The following is an 18,185-nucleotide window of genomic DNA, read 5'->3' on the forward strand; positions in this document are numbered from 1 at the left end:
ATTATTGACAATCAAAGTGATTACTTAGATATCGATGGGAACTCTTGGTTATCACCATCATCAAATACAAATACACACCCAAGACGTCACCATCATCAACACTCAAGACGTCACCATCATCAAAACGAAGAGAGAGAAATGCCTCGGCCTCCTCGGCAACACGAGGAAAGAGTGCCTAGGCGCTTTTTTTGCCCCATCAGTGACACATTCGTGAGAGAACCTGTCATCGCCCTCTCGTTGCAGGAAACATGTGATCTTCAGGCTGTCCGCACTTGCAGAATGAATACCAACACCTTTCCTCTCGAAGGCCCGGACGAGCTGTTGATGTCCAATCTCCATCTCAGATCACAAATGTCCGCATGGCTTAACAAATACAAACGCTGGCCAACCTTCGGCTATATCTCAACAATCGAGGATCTCAGGAGCGCAATCACTTCCTTATTAACTCGAGAGCTAAATGACACACTTGAAGATTCAGACTTGCTGGATAATCTTTGTCAATTGAAATTAGTCCTTGAAGGCGAAATCGAGCTCATAAGTTCGATACAGGGCTCTTTATTGATGGTGGAGCTCGTAGAAGGTTGCCCTATCTCACCTGATAATGCGAAGGAATGGGTTAAACTCTTTGTGCGCATCTTGGCTAAAGCGGACCACATCTATGTTAAAAACCCCTCCTTGGTGCGTGTCTGGGACGAGCGAGTACTTGATGTCATTGACAGAGTATGCATTGATATTAAGGATGTAGACTTTGAGGTGGGTTTAGTTAACTTACTCTACGCGTCCCAACAAAACGGAGATGGGTACGCTGAGCACGTAATTTCAAGTCATGTTGGAGTAATAGACGCTTTATCTTATGACATACTGAGACATTTTCACATGGGCTTTATGGTGGCGACATTGCGTCAGATCGATTCGCAGTTGTCGGTCTGCTGTCCGTTACCACCACAACGTAACCCATCCTCCTGCGACCTTGACACTGCCTATCCTCGTTAGCCAATTTGCCTACACGCTATGTCGTTCTGCGGTCTATCTCCTCTGCCCATGCACTGTTCAGTTCCTCTACCAAACACACATCCCTGCCACTGCACCATTTCTCTCGATTCGAAATTTGAACCACGTCGTCCACATCAACACTCCTTGTCCCTTGTCGCTACCTGTCTAACTGTTCGTTGCTGTCCTCAGACCACGCTGTCAAGCACAAAATTCTTAGCCGACACCCTTTCCTATGCTTCCCTCCGTCTTCCCCCTCTATACTTGGCGTTTCCACCACTCCTCGCTGCCTTATTACCTGCCAAACGTCATAGCCTTCCACAATATGGTTTCAATTACAAGTTTTATATATATTAAAGTTATACATATAATTTTAATATATTAAATTTAATAAGACTATATATATTTAAAAAAAATAAATTATAAAATCGATGCATAAATTATATAATTACATATTATATATATATGAATTATAACTTTATAATATATATATATATATATATTTAAAAAAAAACTTATTTAAAGAAAAAAAGGGGGAAAAAAGAAGACAATCTTGGACTCAAAATAGAGTTATTAGCAAATTATAGACGCTGAGCCACCACTGATAGAGACTTTCCGCCTTCCATATGCCAAGACGACAACCGCAAAGACAATTGCCAACGATATTGCTTTGAGGACAAAGCTTCTGAAGGAAGGGGCTATGTTATGAATATAATTCATAACAAGTAATTAAATAAAATAAATATAAATATTAAATAATTAAATATTAATTAGGTTAAATAGTCATTAAGTTAAGTGAAAAGGCATGTCTAAAAGACATGCCCATTCATGAAAAGGCATGTCTAAAAGACATGCCCATTCATGAAAAGACACCTGCTTAGGTATATAAATGCGGGTCCTCATTGTAGCATTTATCACTTGTACATTTTTTTTATATTAATAAATTATTATTATTAAATACCTCTGTGTATTTTTACATTCAAGTCTCCAATTTATCAATTTTCTTGCTTCAGCCATAGTTTTTATGCTTCAGCTTCCACAATCGCGGAACTTGACCTTGTTACTACACTTGTTCACGTTACAGGCTTTGGCCACTTGACTGTTCAACCAACACCACTTTCACGGGCCTGTGGCCCTCTCCACTTGTTCACGGTGATTCGACCCTGTGCTCGACACTGAATTTGTCACCATGGGCTCGACCCTCCTCTGCCATGAGCTTGCTCTCCATGCCACTCTGGTTTGTTGTTGTGCGACCAAACTGCCTGGATAGTATTCCTTTGTCGGCCTATTGTGGTTAATCTTTACTGCTCCTACTTGATCTGTATATCGTTTATCTGCCTCCTTGCCACCTTGAACAAGCTCTATCCCCTTGTACTTGCTGCCCTACTACGCCTCGATCTTTGCGCGTTCCAATCCATAGCCCAATCTTTGCGTGTCTAGTGATGGTGCATGCAACTACTACTGTAGGTATGTTGGTCGGTCGACTAGATGCCGACTGCCCGTGGCTTGGCCAGTGGTTGGCTGGCCCGATTGGTCTACCACCAAACTATTTTTTTTATCTTATTATTATTTTTTTTCAAAAAAATGGGCCCCTTTATTTCTCTTTTTGTTTTTTTTCTTCGACTTTTTATTTTTATTTATTTTTATAATGTTCCGTTCATGACAAGAAAAATTCCTCTCGACCCTTAAAAAAAAGGTCGCCTTAATAAAAATTCTGGTTCGTATGATCCTAGCTAACGTGTCTCTGGGAATCCAACACGAACCTAACACCTGTAATTCCGAGATCGATTTAGAGTCGAATCTCTGATACCATGTTAGAATTTACCCAAACCTAGCACTCGGTATTTGGTTCCCAACAATTAATAATGGAACAAATACACATCCAAATTCCTAACAAAAAATATAGCAAAAGCGAAAAAAAAAAATACTCGATTTGAATCACTTACACGAACAATTTTTTTGCCCAATCAACAATTCTTTATTAATAAAATAATCACGAAACCTACTTGGGTTCTCGTCTTGGGATAATGGCCCAACTGAGAAAATACAAACTGATCACTAGCTTCACTGCACTCTCTCGAACCCAACACACGCTCACTGAGACGCCTCTCTCAATCTTGTGGTGCTGTTGTGTCTTAGCCTCAACACTTAGGCTCAATCTATAACTTTTCTAAGCTAAGATTGACGACTAAAATTAGCTCGTCAAGTAACACATTTGCATATATGCAACTCACTTGCACACTTTGCATGTCACATGCAAGCTCCTAAAGAGGCAAATCAATGTCCTTCTAGTCAAGACACAAGACTAGAAGTACCTTTCGAGCTACACAACTCAACAATGAGCCAATCCAAAATTTATGGCTTAGAGAGAGTATTGATCATAACTATTGTAAGTGGATACATATATTCGAAAATGAGAGAACTAGAGAGGATTGTTCTTGTTGTTCACTAGTTCATCAATCAGGGATTGAAGCGCATCAATTTCATCATTCATTCTTTCGATGGAGTGCCTATTCTAAATAGGCATTCCACCTAAGACTCCAACCTCAAAATTTGTAGCTAGAGTTGTGTATTGCTCAGTGCTGTGTAGGTCGAAATCTCATCGCCGATGGTTCTGGAAAGTTGTGTGTGATGAATTGATTCTCCCTCACTCAAACCTCAAACCCACAGAGGTAGATATGACATAGTATCCCAATGCTTGCCTTAGGCAGAATTTGGAACTCCTCTTTAATTTGCAAGAGCTTCACGATAATCCCACATTGACTATATCCTAAGATCATGGCATTCCATGAGTTTTAATCCATTTTAGGCATTTTATCCTTGGTTGAAATCCAATTTAGATCATATGGGCATGGACCCTCTTTACCTCCAACAAAGTTTTTTGTATTAATGCAACCCTGCAAAAGAGATTTGTAGATATCAAGGGGAGCATGAATCATTGGTTGGTTGATAAACAAAAGTTGTAAGGCCTGCTTCAAGTGGATCTCCTTATAGAGTCCAACAATATTTCTTTTTTGACTAAAACTAGAGGATTTGTATGAGTAAATTTTTTTTTGAGAGGACACAATAAAAGTACAAAAAATTGAAAATATATCCAATTTTTTTGGCTCTGAGAGAGTATTGATTAAACTATTGTAGGTGGATACATATATTTGAAAATATGAGCACTGTAGAGGATAACCCTTGTTGTTCACTAGTTCACATGGTCCATAGTTCATAAATCAGGATTTGAAGGGCATCAATTTCATCATTCATCCTTTGGATGTAGTGCCTGTCCTAAATAGGAGTTCCACCTAGGACTCCAACCTCAAAATTCAAAGCTAGAGTTGCTTATTGCTTGGTGTTGTGTAGGTTGAAATATCCCAGCCGATGATCCTAGAAAGTTGTGTGTGATGAATTGCATCTGTACGCCATTATGCCAAGGCTAATAACCCAGGGGGAGATAGAGCAAACAGGAGAGATAGGGGTGAAGGGAGCTAGGTGTTAGCCAGGAGGAAATGTGAACCAAAATTGGAGATGTGTCGAAGGGTAGGTTGATTAATAACTAAAAGAGGCCATATTAACTGAGATTTCCATCATTATAGGAGACCTCTTACAATAATGGTTGAGGGGTTGGATTAGAGAATCTATCATTATAGATGAAATACATCGAGAACTAGATAAGAGGCATGGGAAAAGTACTAGGAGGACACTGGGGTAGATGATGAAACCAGAGGTGACGATGAATTAAAGGCCCATGTGCAAAGATGACATGCGACAACCACGTGGGAACCCTTGTTGCAAGTCGACTAGAGAAAGATATCCATCATGGGATTGGAAAAATGGAGTGGCATTAGAGAGGGAAGAGCCAACTTGAAATTAGTGAATTGTATTTTTAGAATCCTCGACTATAGCAAGCTTTGAGATGGGCTAAGAAGAGGCAAGTAGGACTTTGTGAAACAAGGTGTAAGCTTCAACCAGATTGTTTGAAGCCACTCCCAAACTCCACGAAAAGGAGAACACTAGATGTCCTCTTGGGTTTCTTAAAATAAAGGTGTGGGGGTGGGCTTTGATCCAACTATGAACCAAAGCCTCATTAAGCAATCTAGATTGAGAGCAACAATCCCCACGAGGTAGGTTTCACCAACAAATCTTAGGGATTAAGTAATCCAAATGATTTTACGCTAAATATCCCCTAAGGGTTCTACTGCAAGACTCACCCAAGGACAAGTATTCAATATTAGGATTTTGGATGATTTTAAGGTGTAACTTCAAGAGAGCGAGTTTAAAGGGTAGGTCGACTAATAACTAAAAGAGATCATATTAATTGAGATTTCCATCATTATAGGAGACTTCTTACAACATTGGTTGAGGGGTTGGATTAGAGGATCTGCCATTATAGATGAAATACATCGAAAACTAAATAAGAGGCATTGGAAAAGTATAAGGAGGACGTTGTGGATAGATGATGAAACCAAAGGTGACAATGAATTAAAGGCCCATGTGCAAAGACAACAAGGGACAACCACGTTGGAACCCTTATTGCAAGTCGACTAGAGAAAGCTATCCATCATGGGATTGAAAAAATGGAGTGGCATTAGAGAGGGAAGAGCCAACTTGAAAGTAGCGAATTGTATTTTTACAATCCTCGACTATAGCAAGCTTTGAGATGGGCTAAGAAGAGGCAAATAGGACTTTGTGAAACAAGGTGTAAGCTTCAACCATATTGTTTGAAGCCACTCCCAAACTCCATGAAAAGGAGAACACTAAATGTCCTCTTGGGTTTCTTAAAAAAAGGATGTGGGGGTGGGCTTTGATCCAACTATAAATCAAAGCCTCACTAAGAAATCTAGATTGAGAGCAACAATCCCCACAAGGGAGGTTTCACCAACAAATCTTAGGGATTGAGTAACCCAAATAATTTTAGGCTAAATACCCCCCAAGGGTTCTACTGCAAGACTCACCCAAGGACAAGTATGCAATATTAGGATTTTGGATGATTTTAAAGTGTAACTTCAAGAGAGTGAGTTTAATGGGTAGGTCGATTAATAACTAAAAGAGGCCATATTAACTGAGATTTCCATCATTATAGGAGACCTCTTACAACAATGGTTGAGGGGTTGGACTAGAGGATTTGCCATTATAGATGAAATACATCGAAAACCAGATAAGAGGCATGGGAAAAGTACTAGGAGGACGTTGGGGGTGGATGATGAAACCAGAGGCGACGATGAATTAAAGGCCCATGTGTAAAGATGACAAGAGACAACCATATGGGAACCCTTGTCGCAAGTCAACTAGAGAAAGCTATCCATCATGGGATTGGAAAAATGGAGTGGCATTAGAGAGGGAAGAGCCAACTTGAAAGTAGAGAATTGTATTTTTAGAATCCTAGACTATAGCAAGCTTTGAGATGGGCTAAGAAGAGGCAAGTAGGACTTTGTGAAACAAGGTGTAAGCTTCAACCAGATTGTTTGAAGCCACCCCCAGACTCCACGAAAAGGAGAACACTAAATGTCCTCTTGGGTTTCTTAAAAAAAGGATGTGGGGGTGGGCTTTGATCCAACTATAAATCAAAGCCTCACTAAGCAATCTAGATTGATAGCAACAATCCCCACAAGGGAGGTTTCACCAAAAAATCTTAGGGATTGAGTAACCCAAATGATTTTAGGCTAAATACCCCCCAAGGGTTCTACTACAAGACTCACCCAAGGACAAGTATGCAATATTAGGATTTTGGATGATTTTAAGGTGTAACTTCAAGAGAGCGAGTTTAAAGGTCTCTCTGGCTAAATCAATAAGGCTTAGTTAGACCTAAAGAGGATCAAATAGGTACCCAAACACATGCAAACAAGAAAATACACTTTTATGTTATAAACTAGGGTTTTAATCAACAATTTATAGCATGCAAATATTTTATAACAATAAGAAAAAACCCAAAATCTATGATAAACAAGTGAAAAATAAAGGCTATTCAATGAGTAAACAAGAGAATAAATTGGAACAAATTTCAGTGTCTGGAAACACATACTAGAAATAGAAAACCTAGATGTCAGTCCTAGGTAATGGATGTAAAATGATATTTTTGTTTTTCCAAATAAATGTATGTAAAGTCTAAACAAAGGACAATAAGGTCCAAGGCAAATAAGGTTAAAAAATGATGCTTTTGCTGTAACCTAACCATAATTTACCCTATAAAATATTAAATATAAAAAAATTAGGGTTTCATTTTTATTTATTATGGGATTGGCACAAGAGATAAGACTAGTACTTAGCTAGTGCTCAATAGCAACCAAGAGAGATTAGACAAGTAGTGGGAATTGATCTCTAACTGTGTGACAATGATCCTAAGAGAGTTCGTCCTCCCACTATTTATATGAGGCCAACCAAGTTGAATTTCTCTTAATTTAGTTCAAAAAGCCCTAAAATAATATTTATTATGACTACAAGTTGGATAGGTCACAATTGACCCCCAAAGATAACCAAATCAATGATAGAACATAAAAATGAGCCTCAATTAGCACACAGGTGTTAGTCGAAATGTCTCCAATGGTGATGTCATCCTCCAAATATGTCTCTCCACCAAAAATGCAATGAATGTCTCCAAGTAGTGCATCTCCCTCAAAAGGTTATATGTCATTAAATCATGTCTAATCATCAAGACATCATCCATAAACCTACCCACATCATCAATCCAAGGCTCATGAATGGGATGTCATGGAGCTAGGGCATGCCGTCATCATGTAGAGCAATGCACCATCCCCTCTAGAGAGGTCCCCTGACATCATCATCAAATCTCCTTAGAAAACTACGTAACGTCCATCAAGTAGGTATAATGCTAGCATGGGGATGCCCCGTTAACTCTAGGGCACATCAACTCTCAAAGCAATGTCATGGCTTTGGAAAGCAACATTCAAGGTCCTGAAGGGAGAGAAGAGTGTCGTCAACTGTGTTGTGGCGTCCCAAGGTCAACGTTCCTCAATAAGTAGTCAACATCCTAGGTCAAAGTGACCAGTGGAGTAATCAAGTGGAGTTGGATGCCCTCTTTGAAGTGCTGGAGAAACATCATGCAATCCCTTAAAGGATGACAACTATACCTAGGAGCAAAGATCTAACAACACACTCACAAAATCAAGTGAGATCAACATCATAGGGTGCACAAATCTTATTAAAAGTATTAGAGTGGGCCATATTCAATGATAAAGGCATCAAAGTACTTCACACAAGTATCATTTACAAATGTCTTCCTAACTTATGATTTGTAAACAAGTTGCCTTGCATAGATATGGGAAGGTTATTACAAGGCCCTATTAGGTTCTTCCAACCCCAAGCAGAGGAACAATTTCTAGGCCGACCCGTCAATCGGTAGATGTAAGTGATCAATGACATGATTTGGGGTTTACTGCATGGAAGATGCCACTTTCTTGTACCACTTACGAAATGTCAACATCCTTGAGCATTATGATGTGAAGACGGAGCAATCATGGGACCTGAGTTACCCTTTCCTGGGCCTATTTTTACCACCCCTCTTGTGTGCCTTTTTCATTATTAGTTTTTTATTTTTTTACGCATCTTGGGTTACAAGCTTTCATTGATTCATCATCAGCTCCTTAAAGATGAAGTGTTTCCTTGCTCATTAGGTTTGGGATGTTTGAAGCTCCTTTTATTTAGATAGCTCATGCATTTATTCAAGAACTGGGTGAGGGATAATGAGAGGGCAAGAGCTTAGGCTAGTTTTTGTCCACGCACCTTCATTTATCCCTGCCAATCTTTTGCATTTTAACATATGGTTCATGCTTTTTCTTTTCTTTCTACTGCATCAACTTTTTAGGGCAACGTTTCCAAACACCTACTCAAGAATGAGGAAGATGGGGAACCAATACTGGCAACAGATAACAATCAACTTGAAGATAGGATGTGGGCACATGGGGAAGATGGAAGGTGTTAAGTACGGATTGCCATGCACAAGCGACATCAATAAGAGCCTCCTATTTGTGCCCCTTTTAAACAGTGAAATGCCTTAAAGAAAGTCACGTTGGTCTAGTGGTAAGTGATAACGACCAAGGTGAAGCATGGGAACAAGTTTACAACCAAAAGTGGTCTATCATCCAATTCAACTTGAGATCCATACTAGAATGCCCTTAAACATTAAATGAAAACACTTGAATACAAAAATGGTTGATGTAGGGATGATCCACCTTCATTAACTGAGTAGGTTAGATGAAGGAAAGCGCTCACTAGAGCATGGATGAGAGGTATCTGAAGCTAGCTATTTGTGGATCATGATAGGGCTGTTGGTTGGCAAGCTAAAACAATAGTAGAAATTTTTTCTCCTAGCGGTCACCCACATGGGTGGGTACCATTTGGTTCCAACTCGAGGACATGTGCTCATCAAAGAACACGTGATCCATGTGCTTGAACGAAGAGTGCACGATAATCCCAAAAATCCCTGGTGTTCATAGACTTGTTACTTGTATCATTCTTAAGAAACTATTCATACCGAAAAGGGGCAGGGTGCCAATTGTTACCCTGTGATTGGGGAGAATCAAAATTTTTACCAAAGTATGGAAAACACATGAAATACTAATTAATTATGCAATAAAATCATCATGAAATCAAGCAAGGAATGATGCAAAATTAGAAATGCAAGACACACAATCCTACCTACTCTAAACTATCTAAATGAAACAATCAAGTTTCATCTGGAAAAGAAGTCTTTAGAAGTTGCCCATTACTGGAAAAGGTAAATGTTCTCCTCCAAGGCTCATCAAATGATATGAGTTTATTCTTTCTTTTCGTTGAATCTTATATGGTCCCTGGCAGAAACTGTAAAATTTCTTATGCATACGTAGTTTTTCTTTCTTTTTATCCCATAATAAGACCATGCTTCTCTCCTGAAGGTCTCTTGATTTTGCTTTCTGATCAAATATCATTTCAACCTTCTCTTAATTCTTAACCAATTGATCATTGACAAGCTGCTTGGATTCATCCAATTCTACCAATTGATCTATCTTGGCTTGTACCACATCCCATTCATTAATAATTTGTTGTATGCATTGAAGGAATGGCAATTCAAGATGGATGGGTAACCTAGCTTCAACACCATAAACCAATTTGAAAGGGCTCTTTCTAGTGGATGTTTTAACAATAGTATGATTTTGCCATAAAGCATATTTAATTTTACTATCCCAATTCTTCTTGTTTTTCCCCACAATTTTTTAATAATATTCATGATATTCTTATTGTTGGATTCAACTAATTTGTTTCCTTGAGGGTAGCAATTAGAAGAATGAGCTAACACAATGCCATATTTGAAATAGAATGTGGCCAAAGCAATTGAATGAAAGGCTTTGGTATATTTTGTTATAATTTTGGCTGGGGTTCTAAATCTTCTGATAATCCTATCTTCTAGGAAATTCATTACAACCTCTTCATTTTTCTGCTTGGTTGGTATGGCTTCTACCCATTTTGTGAAGTAATTGGTAGCGCTTAGAATCCATCGATGTCCATTGTTGGAGTTATCTTTGAATTCCCTGATAAAATCTATGCCCCATTATTGGCACAGTGCCTCAATTATGATCGACTTCAAGGGCATTGCTGGAAGTTGTTTCTTTCCAGTGAAGAACTGGCAAGCTTGATAGGTCCTAACATACTTATGGTTATCAGTGAAAATTGTAGTTCAATAATATCCTGCCCTTAAGATTTTGTGAGGAGTTGTTCGTGCTGCAAAATGTCCTCTGCAATGTCCTATGTGGATTTCTAAGATCAACTTCTCGACTTCTTTATTCATACAAGTATTATTCCATCTGAGTTCTTCCAACCAAGTCCATCTTAAGTTAAACAAAACTTCACAGCCTTCAACCTCAAGGCTCTTCTCTTGTGATCAACTAAATGAGGAGCAAACCAAATTTTCAAATAATAAATGATATTAGAATACCACTCATCATTTTCTAGTTCATATAAAATAACACAAATTTGATCATTTTGTCCTAACTCAAAAGTCCTCTCATCACTCTAGGAGTCTCGATCAACATTTTTGCCAATCTTTTCCCCTTAATGATTTTCTTTGGTCTAATGTCTAGGTCATATTCTTCAATTATCGATACCCATTTTCCTCTTGAACCTAAACAATCTTGATGTTAGAATTCCATTTACCTTAGGTCTGGTCTATGCTTTAGCTAGAAAACACAAACACACTGAAAATGCCTAACTTCAAAAATTTTGCACAATGAAATATACCAGCAATTAGATCAATGCATAGAACACAATATTTATTGCCCAAAATTGATTTCTTATAATTCCATTAACAAGAAAATCCACAGGGCTTTCGTACCAGGGACAATGGCTTTTTACAATCCTTGTAATTGCCAGAATAAACAAGACAAAACACAATACTTTTGTATAAGTTACTTGGGCTGAGGTTGAGCTTTATCAGTCCTCAACTGTCGCAAATTATTACTGCTGTGGTATTCCTTTTACCACAAATAATCCTAGCTGTGGTTTTCCTTGCACTGCAGACTTCTCTTAACCCTATGGTGAGGTCCCTTAGGCCTCCACAAACCCTACAACACCCTTGTGTAAGCCCTTTCTTGCTGTGGTAGCCCTCTAGTGTCCACCACATGCTTGAGCCTTAGTTTTCTTTGCTGTGGGTCCATTGTTTCACCTTCATCCAACTTCTTACACCTCCAAGCGTGTGGTTTGTCTCTTCAGGCCCATGACTTCCTTACCTCACCTTTGGGTGGTTTCTTCTAGCTGTGGTCAGTCTGGAGAGGCCTACAACCTTCTCTTCCTACCCGCAGATCCTTTCCTTAGGCCTTAATGCAGAAGTGTCTTCAAACACGTAATTTTATTAATAAGAAAATAAATTACATCTGGAATTTTGCAAGAGTTTACACCCGAACAACAAAACACTCTTGCAATGAGCTATTTATAAGCTCAATGTCCTAACTACCTCTAATTATGGATCACTTATAAAATAACAAGTGTCCATTTACAATAAAAGCTATTTAAACAACTTACTAACAATTCTCCTAAATTAGAGCCTAAGATACGACACATTTGTAGAGTCATATCTTTTTACAACAATATTCTAATTCTAAATGTCTACATTTAATAATTAAATATTCTAGATTAATAATTATTAATTTAAAATATTAAATTAATAATTATTTTATTCCAACTTTATAACCTATGATAATACTTTATTTTTGGATCATCTAACATTCCCCCTATGATCCAAAGATACATTACAACAGATACCAAGTTCATCCCTGAACTTAGTAAATTTTATTCTGCCAAGAGGTTTCGTGAAAATGTCGGAGATCTGATCTTTTGAAGGACAATAAATTGGCTTGAGGACATCCTTGGCAATGAGAGATCTGATATGATGATACTTGATGTCCACATGCTTTGTCTTTGAATGAAAAACTGGGTTCTTGGCAAGCTTAATGGCTGACTGGCTATCAATGAATAATGACGTAGCTTCTGCCTGAGAAATGCCCAAGTCCTGCAAAATTCTGCGCAACCAAACAATTTCACATGTTGCTTCCTATGCTGAAATGTACTCTGCTTTTGCTGAAGAAGTGGCCGCTGTAGCTTGTTTCTTACAACTCCAAGACACTGCTGCTAACCCCATGCTCATTAAATAACCTGATGTTGATGCTCGATCATCAATACTTCCAGCAAAGTCGGCATCTGAAAAACCACCAAGTACAAAGTTTTTAGTCTTTTTGTAAAGAAGACCAAAATCTTTTGTTCCTTGGATATATCGAAGAACTCTTTTGGCTGCATTCCAGTGGCTATCTCGTGGTTCCTGCATAAAACGTGAAAGAATACTGACTGCATAAGATAGATCAGGGCGAGTGTTTGTCAAATAAATCAAGCTGCCAATCAACTGTCTATAAGTAGCGCTGTCCACCATTCCCCCCCTTCAAATTTTGAAAGTTTCAAGTTTTGCTCCACGGGGGTAAGAACGGGCTTGTAATCCTGCATTCCAAATCGTTGAAGAACCTCTGCTGCATACTTCCTTTGAGAAATGAAAATATGATGTGGATGTTGGAAGACTTCAACTCCAAGATAGTAGTGAAGTAATCCCAAATCTGTCATCTTAAAACTTGCATGTAACTCCGTTTTTCACCTGTGCAATATGATCATCATCGTTTCCAGTAATGATCAAATCATCTACATACATAACAAGAATCACCAGATATTTACCCTGTTGTCGCACATACAAAGTATCATCAGATTCACTTCGTTGAAAACCAACTTTCCTAAGGTATTCATCCATTTTGGCATACCAAGCTCGGGGAGCTTGTTTTAACTCATATAAAGCCTTGATCAATTTGCAGAATATATGTTCCTGCCCTTCAATTTCAAAACCTAGTGGTTGTGTCATATATACTTCTTCTTGTAAATCTCCGTTGAGAAAAGCACTTTTTACATCCATTTGATGAACTTTCCATCCTTTCTGAGCGGCCAATGCAAGTGTTAATCAGATGGTGCTCCATTTAGCTATAGGAGCAAAAGTTTCCTCATAATCAATGCCTTCCTGCTGCGCAAAACCTTTAGCTACAAGTCTTGCTTTATACTTTTCAAGTTCTCCATTTTGATTGTACTTAACTCTGTAAACCCATTTACATCCTATGGGTTTAACATTTTGAGGACAATCAACAAGTTTCCAAGTGTTGTTATCAATTACTGCTCGATATTCTTCAATCATAGCCTGTTGCCATTCTTTATGTTTTATTGCTTCGTTGTATGTGGAAGGTTCAGTAAAATCATTTGCTATCAAGGAAAAATTTCCTTCACTTCTGTGTGACTTCCTTGTTCTTGTTTTATTTTGCTCATCAGGCCTTACATCTTTCAAAAGTTGAACTGCCCATTTTGGTAGTTGATGCTCACTTGTTTGAGATTCTGAAAAGTCACCATCATTGTAAAGTGGATTAATGTAAACTGATGTTCGTCGATCAATTCAAGATTCTAGAGGTGGAGAATCACTGTCAGAAGAACCGCTGCTGCTTGGAGATGCGGATGAACTGTTAGAAGATTCAGATGGTGTTGTTGAAGTAGATGGACTGGATGAATCATCTTCAGATGAAGGAAAATCAAGTTCATACCAATTTGGTGAATTTGGTTGACTTTGCATATTTCCTTTTCTTTGAATGCCTTTAGTTTCTAACTTTTGAAGAAGACTTTCTATTTCTTCAACACTCTTACTCTCTGTTTCATAAAAAATTACATCCCTGCTCACAATAAATTTTCCATTGGTCAAAAGACGGTACCCTTTCTTCTCATCAGAATACCCAATCATTGTGCATTTCAAACTTCTTGAGTCAAGCTTAGTTCTTTTTTCTTTTGGAACTAAGGCATAACATACTAATCCAAAAACTCTAAGATGTTTAACTCGAGGTTTGAAACCAAACCAAGCTTCATAAGGTGTGATTCCGTCTAAAGAAGCAGTTGGAGATCTGTTTCTTAAGTAGACAACTGTATGAATTGCTTCTGCCCAATATGTTGGACTTAACTTTTTGAAAGTTAACATGGATCTCGCCATTCCTAACAAGGTGCGATTCATTCTTTCTACTACTCCATTTTGCTGTGGAGTGTAAACATTTGTAAGATGTCTTCTTATGCCATTATCGCTGCAATAAGTTTTGAATTCATTTGAAGTGAATTCTCCCCCATTATCTGTCCTGAGAGTGCCTATCTTTTCTTTGACTTCATTTTCAACAAGTTGGCGAAAATTTTTAAACTTTTCAAATGCTTCTGACTTTTGCTTCAAGAAATTAACGCAAGTCATTCTACTGAAATCATCAACGAATAGTAAGAAATATTTGCAACCACCTAATGAAGTTTGTAGTGGTCCACAAACATCACTGTGAACTAGTTGCAACAGCCTGTTTGCACGCCATGAACTTTTTGGAGAACTTTCTCGACTTTGTTTTCCATAAATGCAAGCTTCACATTTTGCATTTTCCTTTTTGAAAGTTGGAAGTCCCTTAACCATCCCTTATTTTTGCAATTGAGAAAGACTTTCAAAATTTAAATGTCCATATCTTACATGCCACAATCTTATAGGTGAAATTCCTGTAATCACTGCTTCTGCAAAGTCAGAATGCCTTGGAATAACTGTCCCTTTCATCGTTAACAATTTTCCATCTTCATAACTTGTCATCACAGTTTGCAAGCTTTGTTTGACTGAATTAATCTTAACCTATGTCACACGGTTCGAGTTCGAGTTCGACAACGATTAAGTTCGATTCGAATTTGAATTTTCCGATCAGGTTTGAATGAGGTTCGGCATTAGGTTCGACGATACATATTTTTCAATATATATATATATATATATATATATATATATATATATATATATGACAAAATAATAGAAAATTCAAAATCGATCCTAAACACATGAACACAAATTCTTATTAATAAACATATATGAATAATGTAATCATTCTAACATCTAGTTAAATGTAAACATACACAATAGGAGTTTGCAAAAAGAAATGACATAATTTTCAGCCTTCAAAATTTAAATGAATGTCAAATACTAGTAATCTTTTAAAAAATCATATAATCAAAACATGATCAAAATTTAAACATACATATCTGAAAAAAAATAATAATTCTGGGTGAGCCCTCGTTTCCTTTGACGGGAGAGGATCGAACTCCTTTACATTATCAGCTTTACAGTCCCGTGACTTTTGGTTACGAAGCTATGACCGATTGCCAGTGGTAAATTAAGTCACGACTTGCACTTGACCTGATCCGCAAATTGGCGACATTAATACTGCAACGAGGTTTTTGGAGTGATTGAACCCGGGTCTACTATGAAGAAAACTCAGTTTACCACTTTACAACCTGGTTAACCAAATTCAACAAATTATTATCAACTGCAACGTGCTTGTCAACCGTTGAAATCACAAGATGTTATGTCACTTATTTTTGGTTTGTGTATGCTTAAAGGTTGCTATTTTTTTTGCCAAGGAAAATTTGGGATCCCCTCACGATCCCGGCCGCAGCAAGACCAGTCACCACACTCAGAATCACGCACGATTCAGTCACCACACTCTCAGAATCACGCACGATTCACAGTCACACTCACGACTCACAGGCAGCAGGCTCACAGCAATAACAAATCAAACCTGAAGGCTGAAACCACTCGACAGCTTGTGCCAAATGCCTCCAACACCGTGGTTTATAAAGAAGATCTTGGCGGGAAGCAATGAATAAAACCAGTTTGTGACCCAAGGTTTTATCATAAACAGGGAACTAAAACCGCCAAAAAAAAAACCATCGAACCTCAAAAAAACCCTTGAAATTCGCGTTGATCCGTTCAGGTTCGTTTTTTAGGTTCGATTTTTGAGGTTCGAATTTTTCAGGTTCGAACAGGTTCGTTTAGGTTCGATGGGTTCGGGTTCGTTCAGGTTCGCCTTGAGGTTCGCCTTTCAGGTTCGGCGAACCTGAACGAACTTGAAAAAAAAATTTTCGGGTTCGGCGAATTTCGAACCTGAAGCTTCAGGTTCGCCGAACCCTGTGACATAGATCTTAACTAAGCCATCTTCCATAATTACCTAATGTCCTGTTGTCAAATCGTGACTAAAGATAACAAATTCTTCTTAAAGGTTGTTACATACCATACATTTGAAATCATTTTTCTCCAATGCTAGGGAGAGAAACTTTAATTGCACCTCTTCCATAAGGAGTATGTTTTGTATCATCTGCAAGAAAGATGGAATTAAGTTGGCAATCTTGAAAATTCCAAAAGAAGTCTCGTCGACAAGTCATGTGCTGAGTTGCTCCTGAATCCAAGATCCAAGCATCTTCATAATCACTTTTAAGATAGGAGGAAAGTTGTAATGCCGACGAAGAAGTAAAGACATATTCTGAACCATCATCATCTTGATCATTTGCAAATTGTGCTGAGTGCTGATGAAACTTGGGTATTTTATCAATAGAAGTTCGACAATCTTCAGCATAATGTCCAACTTTGTTACATCTTCGACACACAATTTGACTTAAGTCTCTTCCTCTTCCTAGAGACTGTCCTCTGCCTCTGCTTTGACTTCTGTTTTGAGGTTGTCCTCTACCTTGATTATTTCCTCTTCCTTGAAAATAGCCTCTTTCTTGATTGTTTCCTCTGCCTTGAAAATTACTTCTGCCTGAACTGTTGCCATTGTTAAAGTTGTTTCGTCTGCTTTGGCTTCGGCCACTACTTGTACATTATGTGCTGGTTGATTCTGATTGAAATTCCCTCTGCCTCTGCTTCTAGAACTGTTAGTTGATGATTTACTAGTGCTGGCCTCTGTGAAAAAGACATCTTCACCAACTTTCTTTTTCTTCCCAAAGGTTTTATCATGTTGGGTCAACATTTCATAGAGCTCATCAAACTTCAGCTTCTCTAACTTTCCAGTGAATTGTAGAGTTTCCAAAAAATGTGTGTAGGAAGAAGGAAGTCCAACAATTAAAATTGTGACCATAAAACTATCATCTATTGCTTGAAAACCAACATTAATGATTTCCTGCTTAATATTCTTAAGTTTGGAGATGTATTCAAGGACATCACCTCCTTCAGTCATTTTTTGTTGCAACAATTTTAATTGTAGATCAACTTTCTTTGATTCAGGCGAGTATCAAAGAAGTCTTTAAAAATTCGCAAAGCAGACCATGCATCTGTAGCATTTGCTATATGGACATACATTTCATCATTAATAGAAGATTTAATAAAAGCTAATGCTTTGGCATTCTTAACTTCTCATTTTGCTAGTGCAACTACATCTGTGGGTTTATTTGGCTTAATATCACCATCACATATATCATGCCAAAGTTCATTATAAATGAGAGTGCTTTCGATGAGGCGTTGCCATGTTTTGTAAGATTTTGTGCCTTCAAGTTTGTCGGAATCAGAAAAAAAATTAATCAACTTTGACATTGTAGTGTTGAAGCTTCACACCAAGAATCAAGCTCAGAAAAAATATCAAGATGGGCAACACAACATGCAACACACTACGCAAAAAGCGATCTATCGGGGCTTGGCCTTGACCCTCGTACAGTCGTTGAAAGAGCAGAAAAATGACTGAGCTTTGCACTTGGCTCTAGTCAATTTCTCAAATATTTACAAAGGAACTTTCGAAATTTGATTTTTACAAAGCTCTTGCAAATCGTGGTAAAAAAATGTCACCCTCTCTCAAAGTAAAATTACTTTGAGTTACAAT

At 38.0% G+C, this 18,185-nt stretch overlaps 1 protein-coding gene across 2 annotated transcripts in view; it reads left to right on the forward strand.

Annotated features, from left to right (window-relative positions):
- Positions 1-18,185, forward strand: part of LOC149161012 (Rab5-interacting family protein) — a 206,807-nt gene that overhangs the window by 126,238 nt on the left and 62,384 nt on the right. The window lies entirely within an intron of this gene.

Source organism: Pinus tabuliformis, chromosome 5_2 (genome assembly GCF_031772625.1).
Source record: "Pinus tabuliformis cultivar Carrire ecotype Pingquan chromosome 5_2, CPIR1, whole genome shotgun sequence".
Taxonomy (NCBI): Eukaryota; Viridiplantae; Streptophyta; class Pinopsida; order Pinales; family Pinaceae; genus Pinus; species Pinus tabuliformis.